The sequence below is a fragment of the Coregonus clupeaformis genome, chromosome 8, assembly GCF_020615455.1.
Source record: "Coregonus clupeaformis isolate EN_2021a chromosome 8, ASM2061545v1, whole genome shotgun sequence".
NCBI lineage: Eukaryota > Metazoa > Chordata > Actinopteri > Salmoniformes > Salmonidae > Coregonus > Coregonus clupeaformis.
Window position 1 is genome coordinate 43,122,335 of NC_059199.1, and position 21,868 is coordinate 43,144,202.

The 21,868-nt window shown below is 44.7% G+C and overlaps 1 pseudogene; it reads right to left on the reverse strand.

Moving 5' to 3' along the window:
- The window catches only part of LOC121572089, a 134,658-nt pseudogene that overhangs the window by 47,161 nt on the left and 65,629 nt on the right, over nucleotides 1–21,868 (reverse strand).

Consider the following 21,868-nt stretch of genomic DNA (forward strand, 5'->3'; position numbering starts at 1 on the left):
GCTGCTCTCAACAAATATCTGTTATATTGCCTTTATAGTGTGTGTGTGTGTGTGTGTGTGTGTGTGTGTGTGTGTGTTTACATGGCTGATGATGAGGGGAAAATCTTCAGGTCTGGACAGTCACGTCTAAAGCCTTGCTGATTTACTCAGGGCTGTGTTAATCCACCAGTCAGAGATGTAACCCTGTGTGTTTGCCCTGCGGTGCCCTCGCCACATCTCTCTCTCTCTCTCTCTCTCTCTCTCTCTCTCTCTCTCTCCTCTCTCTCCTCTCTCCTCTCTCGCTCTCTCTGGTTGTAGCCTCCATGCATAGAGAGATGTGATGTCCCTAAGGCCATGGAAGAGAATCATCATAACTCAACCATATATAATAATGGTATCCTCCTATACACTGAAGCACTGTCTTCTTCATTACCTCTTCACCTTCAGGACTGACGTTGAGTCCCAAATGGCACCCTATTCCCTATATACACTGCACTACTGACCAGGGCCTCATCGAAAGTAGTGCACTATATAGGGGATAGGGTGCCATTTGGACGCACTTTAAGCCTTACAGCCTGACAGCACACAGTATAATGCTGATGATTGAATTATCATTACTAATCCTTTACTAATACATTTCACATTCCTACAGAATCCATAGCTACCTCAGGCAGTTAAAACGGTACTTGGGAATCCACACTTGGGACTCCATACTGGGGAATCCACACTGAATTGAAACTAGCAAAGCATCCATTACGCATAACCGACATGACAAACAATTATGGATTCTGTAGGATGATCTATGCCCTGCAATAAAATGACAGCATTAATATGAATAGCTCCATAAATATTAGATTAAGTTCCCACCACATGGCACATTATTCACCCTAAACGCAGCTTGGAACTGTTAACATCAGAAAGCTGTGAAGCTTTTGGTTTGGGTGGTGTTTCCAGCACACAGACAGATATGCAATACAACCCTCTCAGTGACAACAATCAATCCACCAATCTTAATTTAGCCTAGAATTAAATGAGGGACATGGAAACACCTCAACAGAGTAGAACACTTTTGCAGCTTCAAAATGACTAACAAATACATTTTCATAATGAGTGACATTTAAATGTTACTCATTTAGCAGACACTCTTATCCAGAGCGACTTCAGTAGTGAGTGCATACAATTTCGTCAGTTGACATCAAGTTGTTAGTAACTTTGTGATTAATACAGTAGCAACATTGTTGTTACATAGGACTTTGGAAATTGCTTTATAATTACATAATAATGGAGTTATTACATAAGTGGAATAAGTCACTATTCCTCTTGTGTACAGTAGTTAACAAAACTCTCAGCTCATTATTATGCAATTAAAATGCAATTACCCAAGTATTATGTAACAATGTGCTAATAAAATGTTGCTTTATTGCAAAGGCACAAGAACAGGTTGATGTTAAGTGTTACTGAGAATGCTAACAGTAACAAAATATGGCTATTAAGTGTCAAAAGGAAACTAGATATCCCAAAACTGCCTTCTTGAATCAACTACAGCCAAGGTAGGTTGAAAATCATGTTAGTTTGTATTATGAGCAAACAATCCATTTAAAGATCCATTTAAAGATGGTATAGATGGTATAGTGTGAGTTTGAAACAAGAACACTTACCCTCAGATGGACAAAGAGGTTCGAAGTTGTTTTTGCTAAGCATCCAACTTGCTGTTTGCAATGTTTGAAAATGGGTTTGAATTATTTTCAGGTATCATAAAATTAAAATGTATTGCAGCTTTCAACCTTTTCAGTGGCATGTTGAAAGAGCCATACATTAGTTGAGTGTCAGAACTTATTTATACTTATCTGTACAAAATATAATTGGTTAATTGGTTTGACTTGATTATGTACACCTGGGGCAATGGATATTCAAGAGAAAGGATATTTACTAAATGTTCAGATACAGTGCCTTGCAAAAGTATTCATCCCCCTTGGCGTTTTTCCTATTTTGTTGCATTACAACCTGTAATTTAAATGGATTTTTATTTGGATTTCATGTAATGGACATACACAAAATAGTCCAAATTGGTGAAGTGAAATGAAAAAAATAACTTGTTTAAAGAAATTCTAAAAAAATAAATAACGGAAAAGTGGTGCATGCATATGTATTCACCCCCTTTGCTATGAAGCCCCTAAATAAGATCTGGTGCACGCAATTACCTTCAGAAGTCACATAATTAGTTAAATAAAGTCCACCTGTGTGCAATCTAAGTGTCACATGATCTCAGTATATATACACCTATTCTGAAAGGCCCCAGAGTCTGCAACACCACTAAGCAAGGGGCACCACCAAGCAAGCGGCACCATGAAGACCAAGGAGCTCTCCAAACAGGTAAGGGACAAAGTTGTGGAGAAGTACAGATCAGGGTTGGGTTATAAAAAAACATCCGGAACTTTGAACATCCCACGGAGCACCATTAAATATAAAAAAATTGAAAGAATATGGCATCACAAAAAACCTGCCAAGAGAGGGCCGCCCACCAAAACTCACGGACCAGACAAGGAGGGCATTAATCAGAGAGGCAACAAAGAGACCAAAGATAACCCTGAAGGAGCTGCAAAGCTCCACAGCGGAGATTGGAGTATCTGTCCATAGGACCACTTTAAGCCGTACACTCCACAGAGCTGGGCTTTACGGAAGAGTGGCAAGAAAAAAGCCATTGGTGTTTGCCAAAAGGCATGTGGGAGACTCCTCAAACATATGGAAAAAGGTACTCTGGTCAGATGAGACTAACATTTAGCTTTTTGGCCATCAAAGAAAACGCTATGTCTGGCACAAACCCAACACCTCTCATCACCCGGAGAACATCATCCCATCCCAACATCATCCCATCATCATCATGTTTTTCATCAGCAGGGACTGGGAAACTGGTCAGAATTGAAGGAATGATGGATGGCGCTAAATACAGGGAAATTCTTGAGGGAAACCTGTTTCAGACTTCCAGAGATTTGAGACTGGGACGGAGGTTCACCTTCCAGCAGGACAATGACCCTAAGCATACTGATAAAGCAACACTCGAGTGGTTTAAGGGGAAACATTTAAATGTCTTGGAATGGCCTAGTCAAAGCCCAGACCTCAATCCAATTGAGAATCTGTGGTATGACTTAAAGATTGCTGTACACCAGCGGAACCCATCCAACTTGAAGGAGCTGGAGCAGTTTTGCCTTGAAGAATGGGCAAAAATCCCAGTGGCTAGATGTGCCAAGCTTATAGAGACATACCCCAAGAGACTTGCAGCTGTAATTGCTGCAAAAGGTGGCTCTACAAAGTATTGACTTTGGGGGGGTGAATAGTTATGCACGCTCAAGTTTTCTGTTTTCTTGTCTTATTTCTTGTTTGTTTCACAAGAAAAAATATTTTGCATCTTCAAAGAGGTAGGCATGTTGTATAAATGAAATGATACAAACCCTCAAAATAGGAAAAATGCTAAGGGGGGTGAATACTTTCGCAAGCCACTGTAGAAATGTATTGTGTAGATCAAATACATTTGAATAGTAGAGGAGATTATGTGTGCCCTATTCATTGTATTTCTATCTTCAGCATGCAGTTCCAGATACAGCCCTGCCATTAGTTGAAGGCAGCCAATCCAATAGTTTCAGAAAAGTAGTCACTTCCTGCGATCTGTATTCAAATATGCTTTTTAAGTAGTTGCTTTCTCAGATCTGTTTTCAAATAGTTTACGAAAGTAGTTACTTTCTGAGATCTGTATTCAAATAGTTGTAGTCACCTCCAAAGTTACTATTTGTTCCCCTGGAAAAATACACTAAACAAAAATAAAACGCAACATGTAATGTGTTGGTCCCTTGTTTCATGAGCTGAAATAAAATATCCCAGAAATGTTCCATAAGAAAATAAAGCTTATTTCGCTACATTTTTGGGGACAAATTTGTTTACATACCTGTTAGTGAGCATTTCTCCTTTGCCAAGATAATCTATCCACCTGATCGGTGTGACATATCAAGAAGCTGATTAAACAGCATGATCATTACACAGGTGCACCTTGTGCTGAGGACAATAAAAGGCCACTCTAAAATGTGCAGATTTGTCACACAACACAATGCCACAGATGTCTCGAGTTTTGAAGGAGCATGCAATTGGCATGGTGACTGCAGGAATGTCCACCAGAGCTGTTGCCAGATAATGTAATGTTCATTTCTCTACCATAAGCCGCCTCCCACGTCGTATTAGAGAATTTGGCAGTACGTCCAACCGGCCTCACCAAACACAGACCACATGTATGGTGTTGTGTGGCCGAGCGGTTTGCTGATGTCAACATTGTGAACAGAGTGCCCCATGGTGGCAGTGGGGTTATGGTATGGGCAGGCATAAGCTACGGACAACACAATTGCATTTTCCTGATGCCAATTTGAATGTACAGAGATACCGTGACGAGATCCTGAGGCCCATTGTCGTGCCATTCATCCACCTGCCATCACCTCCTGTTTCAGCATGATAATACAAAGCCCCATGTCGCAAGGATCTGTACACAATTCCTGGAAGCTGAAAATGTCCCAGTTCTTCCATGGCCTGCATACTCACCAGACATGTCACCCATTGAGCATGTTTGGATGCTCTGGATCGACTAGTACGACAGCATGTTCCAGTTCCCGCCAACTATCCAGCAACTTCACACAGCCATTGAAGAGGAGTGGGACAACATTCCACAGGCCACAATCAACATCCTGATCAACTTTATGCGAAGGAGCTGTGTTATGCTGAATGAGACACTGACTGGTTTTCTGATCCACGCCCCTACTTTTTTTTTTAACGGTATCTGTTACTAACAGATGCATATCTGTATTCCCAGTCGTGTGAAATCCATTGCATTTATTTCAATTGACTGATTTCCTTATATGAACTGTAACTCAGTAAAATAGTTGAAATTGTTGCATGTTGCGTTTATATTTATATAAATTTCCACCAGGGGTTGGAACTGGTTCAGGGAACAGAACAGAAACCGGAAATGAACAAAATGTTTCAAGGAACAGAATTAGAACCAGGAATGAAAGTGATTTAGATTTCAGAGGTTTAAAAAGTAACAGAAATGAACAATTTAAACTGTAACTTTTTTTTCTCTGAACCGGTTCAGAACTTTATTTTGCTTTATTGGGAAAAAAATTGGTTCCAACCTCTGCTTTACACAAAGCATTGTTAAAACTATAGTTATCCTAGGTCTGACACACACACACACACACACACACACACGAACCAAGCACCAAGCACCAAGCACCAAGCACCAAGCACCAACTGCACAACATTGCCAAATGCCATTCTAAATCAACCTGTGAATTTCTATCTATCTAATCATGATGTAATGGGTAGTGGGGATGCATACATATATCAGACATATACAGTATATTATATATCATACATATACAGTGGGGGAAAAAAGTATTTAGTCAGCCACCAATTGTGCAAGTTCTCCCACTTAAAAATATGAGAGAGGCCTGTCATTTTCATCATAGGTACACGTCAACTATGACAGACAAATTGAGGAGAAAAAATACAGAAAATCACATTGTAGGATTTTTTATGAATTTATTTGCAAATTATGGTGGAAAATAAGTATTTGGTCACCTACAAACAAGCAAGATTTCTGGCTCTCACAGACCTGTAACTTCTTCTTTAAGAGGCTCCTCTGTCCTCCACTCGTTACCTGTATTAATGGCACCTGTTTGAACTTGTTATCAGTATAAAAGACACCTGTCCACAACCTCAAACAGTCACACTCCAAACTCCACTATGGCCAAGACCAAAGAGCTGTCAAAGGACACCAGAAACAAAATTGTAGACCTGCACCAGGCTGGGAAGACTGAATCTGCAATAGGTAAGCAGCTTGGTTTGAAGAAATCAACTGTGGGAGCAATTATTAGGAAATGGAAGACATACAAGACCACTGATAATCTCCCTCGATCTGGGGCTCCACGCAAGATCTCACCCCGTGGGGTCAAAATGATCACAAGAACGGTGAGCAAAGATCCCAGAACCACACGGGGGGACCTAGTGAATGACCTGCAGAGAGCTGGGACCAAAGTAACAAAGCCTACCATCAGTAACACACTACGCCGCCAGGGACTCAAATCATGCAGTGCGAGATGTGTCCCCCTGCTTAAGCCAGTACATGTCCAGGCCCGTCTGAAGTTTGCTAGAGTGCATTTGGATGATCCAGAAGAGGATTGGGAGAATGTCATATGGTCAGATGAAACCAAAATAGAACTTTTTGGTAAAAACTCAACTCGTCGTGTTTGGAGGACAAAGAATGCTGAGTTGCATCCAAAGAACACCATACCTACTGTGAAGCATGGGGATGGAAACTTCATGCTTTGGGGCTGTTATTCTGCAAAGGGACCAGGACGTTTGATCCGTGTAAAGGAAAGAATGAATGGGGCCATGTATCGTGAGATTTTGAGTGAAAACCTCCTTCCATCAGCAAGGGCATTGAAGATGAAACGTGGCTGGGTCTTTCAGCATGACAATGATCCCAAACACACCGCCCGGGCAACGAAGGAGTGGCTTCGTAAGAAGCATTTCAAGGTCCTGGAGTGGCCTAGCCAGTCTCCAGATCTCAACCCCATAGAAAATCTTTGGAGGGAGTTGAAAGTCCGTGTTGCCCAGCGACAGCTCCAAAACAACACTGCTCTAGAGGAGATCTGTATGGAGGAATGGGCCAAAATACCAGCAACAGTGTGTGAAAACCTTGTGAAGACTTACAGAAAACGTTTGACCTGTGTCATTGCCAACAAAGGGTATATAACAAAGTATTGAGAAACTTTTGTTATTGACCAAATACTTATTTTCCACCATAATTTGCAAATAAATTCATTTAAAATCCTACAATGTGATTTTCTGGATTTTTTTCCCTCATTTTGTCTGTCATAGTTGACGTGTACCTATGATGACAATTACAGGCCTCTCTCATCTTTTTAAGTGGGAGAACTTGCACAATTGGTGGCTGACTAAATACTTTTTTCCCCCACTCTATCACCAGACCAGAGCCTATAGGATGTGCATCACTACGCCTAGATACATGGTGATTAACCCGACGTCTCCCACTGCCGCCTCTAAATGGGGCTTTAATATAAACCCTCAGCCTCGCTGCCATGGCAACGCGCACCCATTATGGAAATGGTGGCTTTATTGTCCTCCAGCCTCCTGACCCACTAATGATGAGTGTATGGTAATGGGCTTTAGTGTGTGCTAAAACAAAACACAGGCAGGAAAACATGTTGGCTGAGAGAGAGTATTGCCATTGAGTGTGTTTTCACATACGCAGTCACTCAAACACAGGAAAACAGCCCTAGAGGCTTTTTTTAAGTGAACAGCCACATTATTCTTGAGCTATGTTTAGCAACGCCTGATTTGACATGACATAATGACAACCACAACCACAACTCATGACCAAGATTGACCTGTTGTAGAAGAGGATTGGAGTGCAGTTTGACCACACAGGTCTGTCATTAGTATGCTGAAACAGATCTGGGGCCGTATAAAGCTTCTCAGAGTAGGAGTGCTGATCTCAGTGGCGTGTATTCATGGATGCCAAGAGAAGCCAGGCTTCCCCCAAAAATGTATCAATAAATAAATAATAAATACATACAAAAATGAATATTTCGTCTCACTGTGTTTCATAATTTTCCTTCAATTCGCAAGAGGCTGAATGTATCTCACCAGAGAACGCATCTGAGTGAGCAAAACAGCGCCCCTCTGTCTCTGTATGTGTAGCCCATTTATTTGATGCTGTCATGTTAAAAATAGTATGACATTGTAGCCGCCCATAGCATTGAATGCAAGGGAAGCCAGCGAGCATTTGGCCTAGCTTGATACATTTAAAAATAATGTATAGCCAATCAGCGTTGAGCTTAACTGATTAAGCTCAACTGTGAATGGTCCTGGCACACCCAAAAAATTGTCAAGGGAAGCCAGTTTGGATTTGGCTTCACACCAATCACACATCACATCAAGCCAAATGTCATTTGACTTAAAGAAACTTGTATTGTTGCATCTCGTTGTGTTGTTGTCCTCCGGTGGCTAGCTATCTAGCTTAAATTGGCCCTTTCCTAAATTAGCCATAGACGGAGATAGGGATTTGGACTTGTGGTTTTACTTAATTCTCCGTACAATGATTATAACGGCGATTCTGATCCAACCATAAATTCATACATTATGCCTCTGTCCTGAGAGAATGGAAGTTCAATATGTAGCTAGATGTAGTAGGATAATGTTAACTAGCTGGCCTGGCGTATCGTTGCCCATGAAAGGAAGTTTGGCTAGTGAGCAAGATAGTCATAGACTGTTTAGGCAACATGTTTTTTTCTACTTATACACGCACACACACACACACACACACACACACACACACACACACACACACACACACATATACAGAGAAATCAGAACCATGGACAGCCACATGATATTTAGATTACGTTGATTGGACTAAATTGTTTTTGGAATCTTTTAGTTGTCACTGTATTAGACTAAGCATAGCTGATTTGAAGTTGAAATGGTTCTGGAATAATGGTGGCAGCTCCTGTTTTCTTTTCCACTTGCGGTAACTCTCCGTGGTTCTAAATCAATAGTTGTTTAGTAGTCCGAAAATGTCGGAAACATTTATGCAGAAACAAAATGCTTTGTGGACTCCACCAAATAGAGGTTGCTCTCTGGTTTTGTGATGAAACAAAGGTGTGGTTGAATTTATTCTGCCACTGTGTCTTCTTAATGTCTTGGCTTTAGGCCTATACAGTTGAAGTCAAGGTTTACATACACCTTAGCCAAATACATTTAAACTCTGTTTTTCACAATTCCTGACATTTAATCCTAGTAAAAATTCCCTGTCTTAGGTCAGTTAGCATCACCACTTTATTTTAAGAATGTGAAATGTTAGAATAATAGTAGAGAGAATGATTTATTTCAGCTTTTATTTCTTTCATCACATTCCCAGTGGTTCAGAAGTTTACATACACTCAATTAGTATTTTGTAGCATTGCCTTTAAATTGTTTAACTTGGGTCAAATGTTTCAGGTAGCCTTCCACAAGCTTCCCACAATAAGTTGGGTGAATGTTGGCCCATTCCTCCTGACAGACCTGGTGTAACTGAGTCAGGTTTGTAGGCCTCCTTGCCCGCACACGCTTTTTCAGTTCTGCCCACAAATGTTCTATAGGATTGAGGTCAGGGCTTTGTGATGGCCACTCCAATATCTTGACTTTGTTGTCCTTAAGCCATTTTGCCACAACTTTGGAAGTATGCTTGGGGTCATTGTCCATTTGGAAGACCCATTTGTGACCAAACTTTAACTTCCTGACTGATGTCTTGAGATGTTGCTTCAATATATCCACATAATTTTCCTTCCTCATGATGCCATCTATTTTGTGAAATGCACCAGACCCTCCTGCAGCAAAGCACCCCCACAGCATGATGCTGCCACCCCCGTGCTTCACGGTTGGGATGGTGTTCTTCGGCTTGCAAGCACCCCCTTTTTCCTCCAAACATAACGATGGTCATTATGGCCAAACAGTTCTATTTTTGTTTCATCAGACCAGAGGACATTTCTCCAAAAAGTACGATCTTTGTCCCCATGTGCAGTTGCAAACCGTAGTTTGGATTTTCTATGGTGGTTTTGGAGCAGTGGCTTCTTCCTTGCTGAGCGGCCTTTCAGGTTATGTGGATATAGGACTCATTTTACTGTGGATATAGATACTTTTGTACCTGTTTCCTCCAGCATCTTCACAAGGTCCTTTGCTGTTGTTCTGGGATTGATTTGCACTTTTCGCACCAAAGTACGTTCATCTCTAGGAGACAGAACGCGTCTCCTTCCTGAGCAGTATGACGGCTGCGTGGTCCCATGGTGTTTATACTTGCGTACTATTATTTGTACAGATGAACGTGGTACCTTCAGGCATTTGGAAATTGCTCCCAAGGATGAACCAGACTTGTGGAGGTCTACAATTTCTTTCTGAGGTCTTGGCTGATTTCTTTTGATTTTCCCATGATGTCAAGCAAAGAGTCACTGAGTTTGAAGGTAGGCCTTGAAATACATCCACAGGTACACCTCCAATTGACTCAAATGATGTCAATTAGCCTATCAGAAGCTTCTAAAGCCATGACATAATTTTCTGGAATTTTCTAAGCTGTTTAAAGGCACCGTCAACTTAGTGTATGTAAACTTCTGACCCACTGGAATTGTGATACAGTGAATTATAAGTGAAATAATCTGTCTGTAAACAATTGTTGGAAAAATTACTTGTGTCATGCACAAAGTAGATGTCCTAACCGACTTGCCAAAACTATAGTTTGTTAACAAGAAATTTGTGGAGTGGTTGAAAAACGAGTTTTAATGATTCCAACCTAAGTGTATGTAAACTTCCGACTTCAACTGTATATCACGGTCGCAAGGCATATGAACCAACAGGTTATAGAGCAAACAACGCAATTATCACAACACATAGGTTGCAATATGGCATTTTTTTCTGACTAGGCTTCCCCAGTGATTTTACCCACGCACCGCTACTGGCTGTTTTAGGATCAGATCCCCCCTGTTCATATACTGTATCTAAAAGGCTAAACTGATCCTAGATAAGCAGTCCTACTCTGAGATGCTTTGTGAATACCTGATATGTAGAAGAGTGTACTAGTGGTTAAGTAAGTTAGCCATTGTTGTAGAAGGTTCCTAGCTCCTATGAATCAGTTAATAAAACTGTATAGGATTTGATTGGCCACACTACCAGGTGTATCAGTAGGAGGGTGAAACAGCGGGGCAGTAGGCTACCCACCTCATCGTCATCAGCGTCATACTGGGCGTACTGCTGCTCCAGCATCTCTCTCTGTCTCCTCTCCTGCTCCAGAGTCTGTTGGATCAGAGCAGCCACCTCGCTCACCTGGCCCGGACGCTCTCGACCAATCACAAACCTGGAAACGGACAGCAACAGCCAATCAGTTGCATTTCACTCATGGCATGACTTTACAATACGCTTTGAACCACTGTGCATGTTGGTTCAATTATGAATAAGGGCTTCACTTCAATATACTTTTTCCAGTGACTTTTTCCGAGACATTTTCAGCTGAACTAAAACATGACAGAGCTTCCTCCTTCTTCATTTTAACTTGTGAACTAGAAAAGGTGCAATTTTTCACTGTCTGTTTATTTGTTTGTGTGATTGAGGCTGAAACAGGCAGTCTGTGCGATTGGCAGGGACTCAATAGCAGGATCTGATTATAGGGGAGTGGAGGGGGGATGGGGCTTTCAGCACTAACACAATAACGTGACAATGGCAAGCAGCCCTCCAGGTTGGAATGTAGAGAGAGAGAGAGAGAGAGAGAGAGAGAGAGAGAGAGAGAGAGAGAGAGAGAGAGAGAGAGAGAGAGAGAGAGAGAGAGAGAGAGAGAGAGAGAGAGAGAGAGAGAGAGAGAGAGAGAGAGAGAGAGAGAGAGAGAGAGAGAGAGAGAGAGAGAGAGAGAGAGAGAGAGAGAGAGAGAGAGAGAGAGAGAGAGAGAGAGAGAGAGAGAGAGAGAGAGAGAGAGAGAGAGAGAGAGAGAGAGAGAGAGAGAGAGAGAGAGAGAGAGAGAGAGAGAGAGAGAGAGAGAGCACACCTACTCATTCAAGGGTTTTTCTTTATTTTTACTATTTTCTACATTGTAGAATAATAGTGAACACATCAAAACTATGACATAACACATTTGGAATCATGTAGTAACCAAAAAAGTGTTAAACAAATCAAAATATATTTTATATTTGAGATTCTTCAAATAGCCACCCTTTGCCTTTATGACAGCTTTGCACACTCTTGGCATTCTCTCAACCAGCTTCACCTGGAATACTGTTCCAACAGTCTTGAAGGAGTTCCCACATATGCTGAGCACTTGTTGGCTGCTTTTCCTTCACTCTGCCATCCGACTCATCCCAAACCATCTCAATTGGGTTGAGGTCGGGGGATTGTGGAGGCCAGGTCATTTGATGCAGCACTCCTTCCCTCTCTTTCTTGGTAAGATAGCCCTTACACAGCCTGGAGGTGTATTGGGTGATTGTCCTGTTGAAAAACAAATGATATTCCCACTAAGCCCAAACCAGATGGGATGGCGTATTGCTGCAGAATGCTGTGGTAGCCATGCTGGTTAAGTGTGCCTTGAATTCTAAATAAATCACAGACAGTGTCACCAGCCAAGCACCCCCACACCATAACACCTCCTCCTCCATGCTTTATGGTGGGAACTAGACATGCAGAGATCATCCGTTCACCCACACTTTGTCTCACAAAGACACGGCGGTTGGAACCAAAAATCCAGACCAAAGGACAGATTTCCACCGGTCCATTGCTCGTGTTTCTTGGCCCAAGCAGGTCTCTTCTTCTTATTGGTGTCCATTAGTAGTAATTCAACCTTGAAGGTCTGATTCACACAGTCCCCTCTGAACAGTTGATGTTGAGATGTGTCTGTGACTTCCTCCGAAGCTGCCTCTTCTCCTTGTTCGGGCAGGCTTCGGCGTTCGTCGTCACCGGCCTTCTAGCCACTGCCGTTCCTCTTCTCATCATTCCATTTGTTTTGTCTTGTTTTTTACACACACCTGGTTCATATCCCCTCATCAGTCCCTGTGTAAGTATTCCCTCTGTGCCCCATGTCTTTGTGTGTGATTGTTTCCATGTGGAGGTGTCGATAGCTCGGTGGAGCATTATGTACTTTATCGCCGGGATATTCACCTGTGTGTTTTGTTTTCCCCAGTGCGCCGTTAAGTCGCACTGTAGTTGTTTTACGCATTGCTGTGAACCGCTGCATTGGCCGAAAAAACCATTATTCTGTGATTTACACCTCCTGCGCCTGACTCCGTCCAAATCACCCGCTACAGAATCACACACCCAACAGCATGGAGTCAGCAGGAGCGGGGAATATGCCTGAAGCCGTTGAACGGGTCCAGGAGCATTCCAACATGTTAGCCAGCTTGGGCGAAGCGATGGATCGGGTTTTCCAGGCCATCCAGTGCCTGGAGAGGAGAGGACCCGACCCTGTGGAACCAGCTGAGCGACCGGATCCAGCCACCCACACACCAGCACCTAGAGGTATTCACCTGTCTCGACCGAGGGAATACGACGGGACAGCGGCCAGCTGCCAGGGTTTCCTCCTGCAGCTGGACCTCTATTTCAACACCATCAGCCCGGCTCCATCGGATCGGGAGAAGGTGTCCGCCCTCGTCTCCTGCCTCTCGGGGAAAGCCCTGGAGTGGGCCAACGTGATCTGGAGTGAAGGAGGAGACGCGTTGGACAACTACGGAGAGTTCGCTCGTCTTCGATCATCCCCCCGAAGGAAGAGAGGCGGGCGACCAACTGGTCCATCTGAGGCAGGGGACAAGGACCACACAAGACTTTGCCCTGGAGTTTAGAACTCTAGCGGCTGGGTCCGGGTGGAACGAGCGGGCCCTCATCAACCTCTTCCGATGCAGCCTGCGTGAGGACGTCCGAAGGGAGCTAGCCTACCGGGATACCACGTTGACCTTCAACCAACTGGTGGACAGGGCCATCCGGTTGGACAACCTGCTGGCTTCGCAAGGACGTCCTGGAAGGGGCCTGCCCGTTTCACCCCCCTTCAACCCGGATCACGTTCCGATGGAGCTGGGTGGTGCAGCGTTCCGGGAGAACGGAGGACAACAGATCCAGTGTCACTCTTGTGGCAAGAGAGGACATTCTGCTGCACAATGTCGTCAGGGTTCTTCTGGTTCTGGAGGCGGCAGGCAAGGCACTCACGCGTCACCCCAGGTAGCGCAAACCCACATTCGTACAGAGCCCTCTGCTGCGCATTCACCATCCACGTCAACTTCCCTGATTACACGGTAGTTCCCCAGTGTAAGGTGCTGGTAGATTCAGGCGCAGCTCGGAACTTTATGGACAGGTCTTTAGCGCTTAGTCTATGTATTCCATTGGTTCCCCTGTCTATTCCATTACCCATCAAAGCACTTGACAATCGACCATTAGGGTCAGGTTTTGTTAGGGAGGTTACAGCACCAGTCACTATGATTACGCAGGAGACCCATAATGAGCAAATCACGTTTCACATTATTGAGTCTCCGGATTTCCCTGTTGTGTTGGGTCTTCCCTGGCTAGCACTACACGACTCCACCTTTTCATGGCCACAGAGGGCTCTCACAGGGTGGTCGTGAGAGTGTCAGGGTAGGTGTCTAGCTGTTCCGTTGGTGCAACCACGCGTTTACCAAAACGCAGGCGACCAAATTACCACCCCATCGGGCGGGGGATTGCACGATAAACCTCAGGTTAGACGCTGTGCCGCCCAGGAGTCATGTATATTCCCTGTCGCAGCCGGAAACGGAGGCTATGGAAACATACGTCTCCGAGTCCCTGTATGAGGGGTTCATACGTCCCTCCACTTCACCCGCCTCCTCAAGTTTATTTTTCGTGAAGAAGAAAGACTGGGGTCTGCACCCTTGCATTGTTTACTGTGCACTTCATAAAACTACCATTCTCTATAGTTATCCTCTACCCCTCATTTCCTCTATGATCGAATCAATGCATGGGGCGCGCTTCTTCACAAAATTAGACCTCAGGAGTGCGTACAACCTGGTGCGTGTCCGGGAAGGGGACGAGTGGAAGACAGCATTTAGCACAACCACGGGGCATTATGAATACCTGGTGATGCCGTACGGGTTGATGAATGCTCCATCAGTCTTCCAGTCCTTTGTGAACGAGGTGTTTCAGGACATGCTTGGTCGCGTTGTGGTGGCCTACATCGATGACATCCTGGTGTATTCCGCTACGCTCGCCGAGCATGTGTCCCTGGTTCGCAGAGTGCGGGGCCGACTGTTGGAGCATGACCTGTATGCCAAGGCAGAAAAGTGTCTGTTCTTCCAACAATCCGTCTCCTTCTTCGGATACCACATCACCCCCTCAAGTGTGGAGATGGAGGGAGACCGCATTTCAGGTGCAGCGCTTCATTGGCTTTGCCAATTACTATCGGAGGTTTATCCGGGGCTTTGCCAAGGTCGCAGCTCCCATCACCTCTCTGTTGAAGGGTGGCCCATCCTGGCTCCACTGGTCTGCTGAGGCTGACAGGGCTTTCAGTAACCTGAGGGCTCTGTTCACCTCAGCCCCGGTACTGGCCCATCTCGATCCATCATTGCCGTTCGTAGTGGAGGTGGATGTGTCCGAGGTAGGTGTAGGCTCTGTCCTATCCCAACGCTCGGGCACGCCACCCAAGCTCCGCCCCTGTGCCTTCTTGGAGTACATCCGGGCAGCGAGGAGGGTGAACCCTTGCCAGGCCAGGTGGGCCTTGTTCTTCACCCGGTTTGATTTCACGCTGTCCTATATACCAGGCACAAAGAACGTGAAGGCAGACGCACGGTCACGGCTGTACGACACAGAGGAGAGGCCCATAGACAACAGCCTCATACTCCCGGCCTCCTGCATTGTGGCGCCGGTGGTGTGGGCGGTGGACGCGGACACGCGGGCGTTACGCACAGAGCCATCTCCACCTCAGTGCCTAGCTGGGCTGTGGTACGTGCCGTCTAGTGTCCGTGATCGTCTTATCTATTGGGCACACACGTCCCCCTCCCCTGGTCACCCAGGCATCAGCCGTACAGTGCGCTGCCTGACCGGGAAGTACTGGTGGCCTACCTTGGCTAAGGACGTGAGGGTGTATGTCTCCTCCTGCTCGGTGTGCGCCCTGAGTAAGGCACCTAGGCACCTTCCAGCGGGTAAATTACATCCCTTACCAGTTCCACAACGGCCATGGTCCCACTTATCGATTGACTTTCTAACTGATCTTCTCCTCTCTCAGGGTAACACCACCATCCTGGTCGTTGTGTACCGCTTCTCTAAAGCCTGCCGTCTCCTCCCTCTGCCCGGTCTCCCCACGGCCTTGCAAACTGCGGAAGCCCTGTTCACTCAAGTCTTCCGGCACTACGGGGTGCCAGAGGACATAGTGTCTGACCGGGGTCCCCAGTTTACTTCTAGGGTCTGGAAGGCGTTCATGGAACGTCTGGGGGTGTCGGTCAGCCTGACCTCTGGGTTTCACCCCAAATCTAATGGGCAGGTGGAATGGGTGAATCAGGATGTGGGTAGGTTCCTGCGGTCCTACTGTCAGAACCGTCCGGGGGAGTGGTCTGTGTTCTTGCCATGGGCCGAATATGCCCAGAACTCTCTCCGCCACTCCTCCACTAACCTATCACCATTTCAATGTGTTTTAGGGTATCCTCCGGTCCTGGCACCGTGGCATCAGAGCCAGACCGAAGCGCCTGCGGTGGTCGACTGGTTTCGGCGCGCGAAGGAGACGTGGAACACCGCCCACGTCCACCTCCAGCGCTGTGCTTCGCCAGAAAGCTAACGCTGACCGTCACCGCATTGAGGCCCCGGTCTTTGTACCGGGTGATTGGGTCTGGCTCTCTACCCGGAACCTGCCCCTTCGCCTGCCCAACCGGAAGCTGAGCCCGCGGTTTGTGGGGCCGTTCAAAGTCCTGAGGAGAGTTAACGAGGTTACGTATAGGTTGCTGCTCCCTCCTGATTACCGTATTAACCCCTTGTTTCACATATCTCTCCTCAGGCTGGTGGTGGCTGGTCCGCTCCAGGAGTCTGAGGTACAGGAGGTCCCTCCGCCACCTCTGGACATCAAGGGGACCCCGACGTACTCCGTTCGTTCCATCCTGGATTCGAGGCGTCGGGTGGGGGGCCTTCAGCACCTCGTGGAGTGGGAGGGGTACGGTCCGGAGGAGCGGTGCTGGGTCCTGGTGAAGGATGTCCTCGATCCCTGCCTGTTGCGGGATTTCCACCGTCGCCATCCGGATCGCCCTCCTCCGCGTCCTCCTGGCCGTCCCCGAGGCCGGTGTCAGTGCGCTGCTGGAGCTGCACATCAAGGTGGGGGTACTGTCATGACTCCTTGTTCGGGCAGGCTTCTGCGTTCGTCGTCACCGGCCTTCTAGCCACTGCCGCTCCTCTTCTCATCATTCCATTTGTTTTGTCTTGTTTTTTACACACACCTGGTTCATATCCCCTCATCAGTCCCTGTGTAAGTATTCCCTCTGTGCCCCATGTCTTTGTGTGTGATTGTTTCCATGTGGAGGTGTCGATAGCTTGGTGGAGCATTATGTACTTTATCGCCGGGATATTCACTCGTGTATTTTGTTTTCCCCAGTGCGCCATTAAGTCGCACTGTAGTTGTTTTACACATTGCTGTGAACCGCTGCATTGGCCGAATAAACCATTATTCTGTGATTTACACCTCCTGCGCCTGACTCCGTCCAAATCACCCGCTACACTGTGACTTGAACTCTGTGAAGCATTTATTTGGGCTGCAATTTCTGAGGCTGGTAACTCTAATGAACTTATCCTCTGCAGCAGAGGTAACTCTGGGTCTTCCATTCCTGTGGCGGTCCTCATGAGAGCCAGTTTCCTAATAGCGCTTGATGGTTTTTGCGACTGCACTTGAAGAAACTTGAAAAGTTCTTGAAAGTTTCCGTATTGACTGACCTTCATGTCTTAAAGTAATGATGGACTGTCATTTCTCTTCGCTTATTTGAGCTGTTCTTGCCATAATATGGACTTGGTATTTTACCAAATAGGGCTATCTTCTGTATACCCCCCCTACCTTGTCACAACACAACTGATTGGCTCAAACGCATTAAGAAGAAAATAAATTCCACAAATTAACTTTTAAGAAGGCACACCTGTTAATTGAAATGCATTCTAGGTGACTACGTCATGAAGCTGGTTGAGAGAATGCAGAGTGTGTAAAGCTGTCATCAAGGTTACTACATGATTCCATATGTGTTATTTCATAGTTTTGATGTCTTCACTTTTATTCTACAATGTAAAAAATAGTAAAAATAAAGAAAAACCCTTGAATGAGTAGGTGTGTCCAAACCTTTGACTGGTAGTGTATGTGGTAACACTTTCCATGCCAATAAAGCAATTTGAATTTGAATTTGAGAGAGGGCAAAACAGAGGGAGAAAGAGAGACAAAGAGAGAGAGAGTGAATGAGAGAGAGAGAGAGAGAGACATAGCAACAGAGCGAGAGAGAGAGAGAGTGAGAGAGAGGGAGAGGGGCAGGCTTTCTTTCCCCATGTTCCCTCTCTACCACCCAGCATACCCAGCATACAGGTGGTAGAAATACATATTTATCTTGTTTCTCTCTCGTCTATTCCAAGATGGATCGCTCTATCTCAGTGGGAGAGCATATTTGACTGAGTCTCCAATCATCCGGAGTGGGCATGCTGATTACAGAGCTAGGCTGGCTACATTCCAGAGTTAACGTTGATCTACATCTGAATCAACAACTGAGAGGAATCAGGATCACGGCCCGCGCTCCTCCATCTCTCCATCTAGCAGCTGACCTGGAAACAGTTTCTTCTTTCCCGGTAAAGCAACATGCAGGGGGGGGTCCACCCTGCTTCCACTGCTCTGGGAACAACAGCCATAATACAGACATATCTTGTCCATTAGGAGCTGCTACAGTATGTTGACAGACAGGGGCTGAGTCCCAAATGGCACCCTATTCCCTTCCCTATATAGCAGCGTTTCCCAAACTCGGTCCTCTGGACCCCAACGGGTGGGATGTCCGCACTACGTTGTCTCACACAACAGATATGCCCTCAGTCAGTCAACCATGTGGGATGTTGTTTAATTGTGTTGTCTTTTAACATCTGGTTTATAAATGTGGTGGCAAATATATGCTTTCTTTTTTAAGCCTTATGCTGAGTGACCAGTGAACTCGTACTTGTGTGGTTTCAGAGACCTGGATGATGTCGTAAGTCAGGGTTAAATTTAGTTGAAATGGCGAATCTGGGGCACAGAGCGATCAAACCCAGGGAGGATAAAGAGAGAGAGAGAGAGAGCTCCTATATTGTTTGGGAGAAGAGTGCTCTGCTCTGTAGAGTGGAGGCCTGCTGTCCACTGCTACTCTCTTACACTGATACATTCTTCACAGTCATATTTCCACACTATTTACATTATGCTAATGAATGCATGAATGGGGGTCTCCCAAAACAGTTTTCAAATGCAGTCTATGTTGTGTGTTCATGTAGCAGTTTTGGTGGTCTGCAGTTTGAAAACATTAACAGTATATTGGGTTTAAGTTTAAAGACAAAATGGCCCCCCTGTCCACTAATAGACACAACACAATATAAACACCACTTTTTTAATGTAAGAGAATGCTATGATATAGAATCACAGTAAAGTGGACGCATGTAGGTCGTCCCAGCAATTCGGTGCCTTAGTCAAAGTGTAACTTAGTCCCAAAAAACGTTTGATTTCACCTAATTTTAACGTTCTGTCATAAAGAGCACATGTTCAACTTAATAAAAAACACGTTTTCCAATCTAACATTTTTTTTTTTATAGTAAGTGCCTATAAGTGTCAAATAAAGTAACAGGGTTGACCGTAACAGGGTTGACCATAACAGGGTTAACGATTTCACCTTACATCAGCCATAAATCCATAAAACGCTTGTTGTGTGCAACAGGGAGGGGCAGTTAAATGCAAGCTTAACAAAAAAAAGGCAATTGTTCAAACATTTCTAGCCTGTCTATCTACCCTGTGTGTAGTAGACGTGTTATGCTCGACCCTCTCAGTTTTCCACCACTAAATACCAGAAAATGGCCAAAAAAGAGTAGAACCAGCTCACCTGCTTTTACACTATGATTTGACTATTAGATGTTCAATGTTTCCTTAAAAATATATAAAAAGGAACAGTTTCACCATATAAAAACGAGAGTTCAGTTCACGTAACAGGGTTGACCTTAAAATGAGGGACAGACGTAAATGAATCACTAATCACATGAAATAAATAATAATCTTCAGAAAATACTTTGTCAAAGCAACAAAATAACTAGGGCTTTACAATGATGGTGAAACTTGGGAGACATTTTGGGATTAGGGGGGTAAAACTGTTCCTAGAAGTGACACAGGGTTGATGGAGGGACATGTCAAAATGCGCGGAATTTGGGCACTTTAGCAAGCCTTTATTCATATAAAAAATCTGATTTATTGATTTCTCCATGTGGTCTATATTAAACGGCAATTCATTTAATATAACAGGCTTTTAAAATTCAATATCAGTGCACAATTTCTACTTAAAATATCAAAGCAACGCAAAAGGCACTATTTTTGTGGAACGACCCATGCATTATTTCTCATGTGCAGAAAGGATGACTATATGGCAGACTACTGTATAAAGTGTAGCAGTACACATTGAGTTATTCCCCTCTAACAATGCCGTTTTAACTAAACAGACCATAGCTGATGCCACTTTATGGTACTGTGGACTGAGCTGTATAAATAAATGAAAATAAAATGTTATGGATGTGGTGGTTGTTCTTACCTAACCACTCCCTGGGTGTTCCTCAGGACGGAGGCAGCGAAGCTCTGGGTCACCCCCACCAGACTGGTGCCGTCCACCTCCACAATCTGGTCGTTCACCTTGATCCTACGACACAACACACTGAGGTCACATGAAGGTCACCCACAGGTTAGATACAGGTTACTGTAGGATCTACTGAGCAGTGGCCTGGCTGGTCTAGTGGTAATGCTGCAGCTTCCGGTACACATGTCTACGACATAGGTTCGAATCAGGCCAACTGCTTGTCATTCTCTCCCTATCTGTTATGTTTATTTAAAAAATATATATATATATGTACAGTGCCTTGCAAAAGTATTCATCCCCCTTGGTGTTTTTCCTATTTTGTTGCATTACAACCTGTAATTTAAATGGATATTTTATTTGGATTTCATGTAATGGAAAAAAATTATATAATAATAATAATAATTCTAAACAATAAATAACGGAAAAGTGGTGCGTGCATATGTATTCACCCCCTTTGCTACGAAGCCCCTAAATAGGATCTGGTGCAACCAATTACCTTCAGAAGTCACATAATTAGTTACAGTGGCTTGCAAAAGTATTCACCCCCCTTGGCATTTTTCCTATTTTGTTGCCTTACAACCTGGAATTAAAATTGATTTTTGGCAGGTTTGTATAATTTGATTTACACAACATGCCTACCACTTTGAAGATGCAAAATCTTTTTTATTGTGAAACAAACAAGAAATAAGACAAAAAAACAGAACTTGAGCGTGCATAATTATTCACCCCCCCAAAGTCAATACTTTGTACAGCAACCTTTTGCAGCAATTACAGCTGCAAGTCTCTTGGGGTATGTCTCTATAATCTATATCTAGCCACTGGGATTTTTGCCCATTCTTCAAGGCAAAACTGCTCCAGCTCCTTCAAGTTGGATGGGTTCCGCTGGTGTACAGTAATCTTTAAGTCATACCACGGATTCTCAATTGGATTGAGGTCTGGGCTTTGACTAGACCATTCCAAGACATTTAAATGTTTCCCCTTAAACCACTCGAGTGTTGCTTTATCAGTATGCTTAGGGTCATTGTCCTGCTGGAAGGTGAACCTCCGTCCCAATCTCAAATCTCTGGAAGACTGAAAAAGGTTTCCCTCAAGAATTTCCCTGTATTTAGCCCCATCCATCATTCCTTCAATTCTGACCAGTTTCCCAGTCCCTGCCGATGAAAAACTTGGTGATGGATGGTGTTCTCGGGTTGATGAAAGGTGTTGGGTTTGCGCCAAATATAGCGTTTTCCTTGATGGCCAAAAAGCTCAATTTTAGTCTCATCTGACAAGAGTACCTTCTTCCATATGTTTGGGGAGTCTCCCACATGCCTTTTGGCGAACACCAAACGTGTTTGCTTATTTTTTTCTTTAAGCAATGGCTTTTTTCTGGCCACTCTTCCGTAAAGCCCAGCTCTGTGGAGTGTACGGCTTCAAGTGGTCCTATGGACAGATACTCCAATCTCCGCTGTGGAGCTTTGCAGCTCCTTCAGGGTTATCTTTTGTCTCTTTGTTGCCTC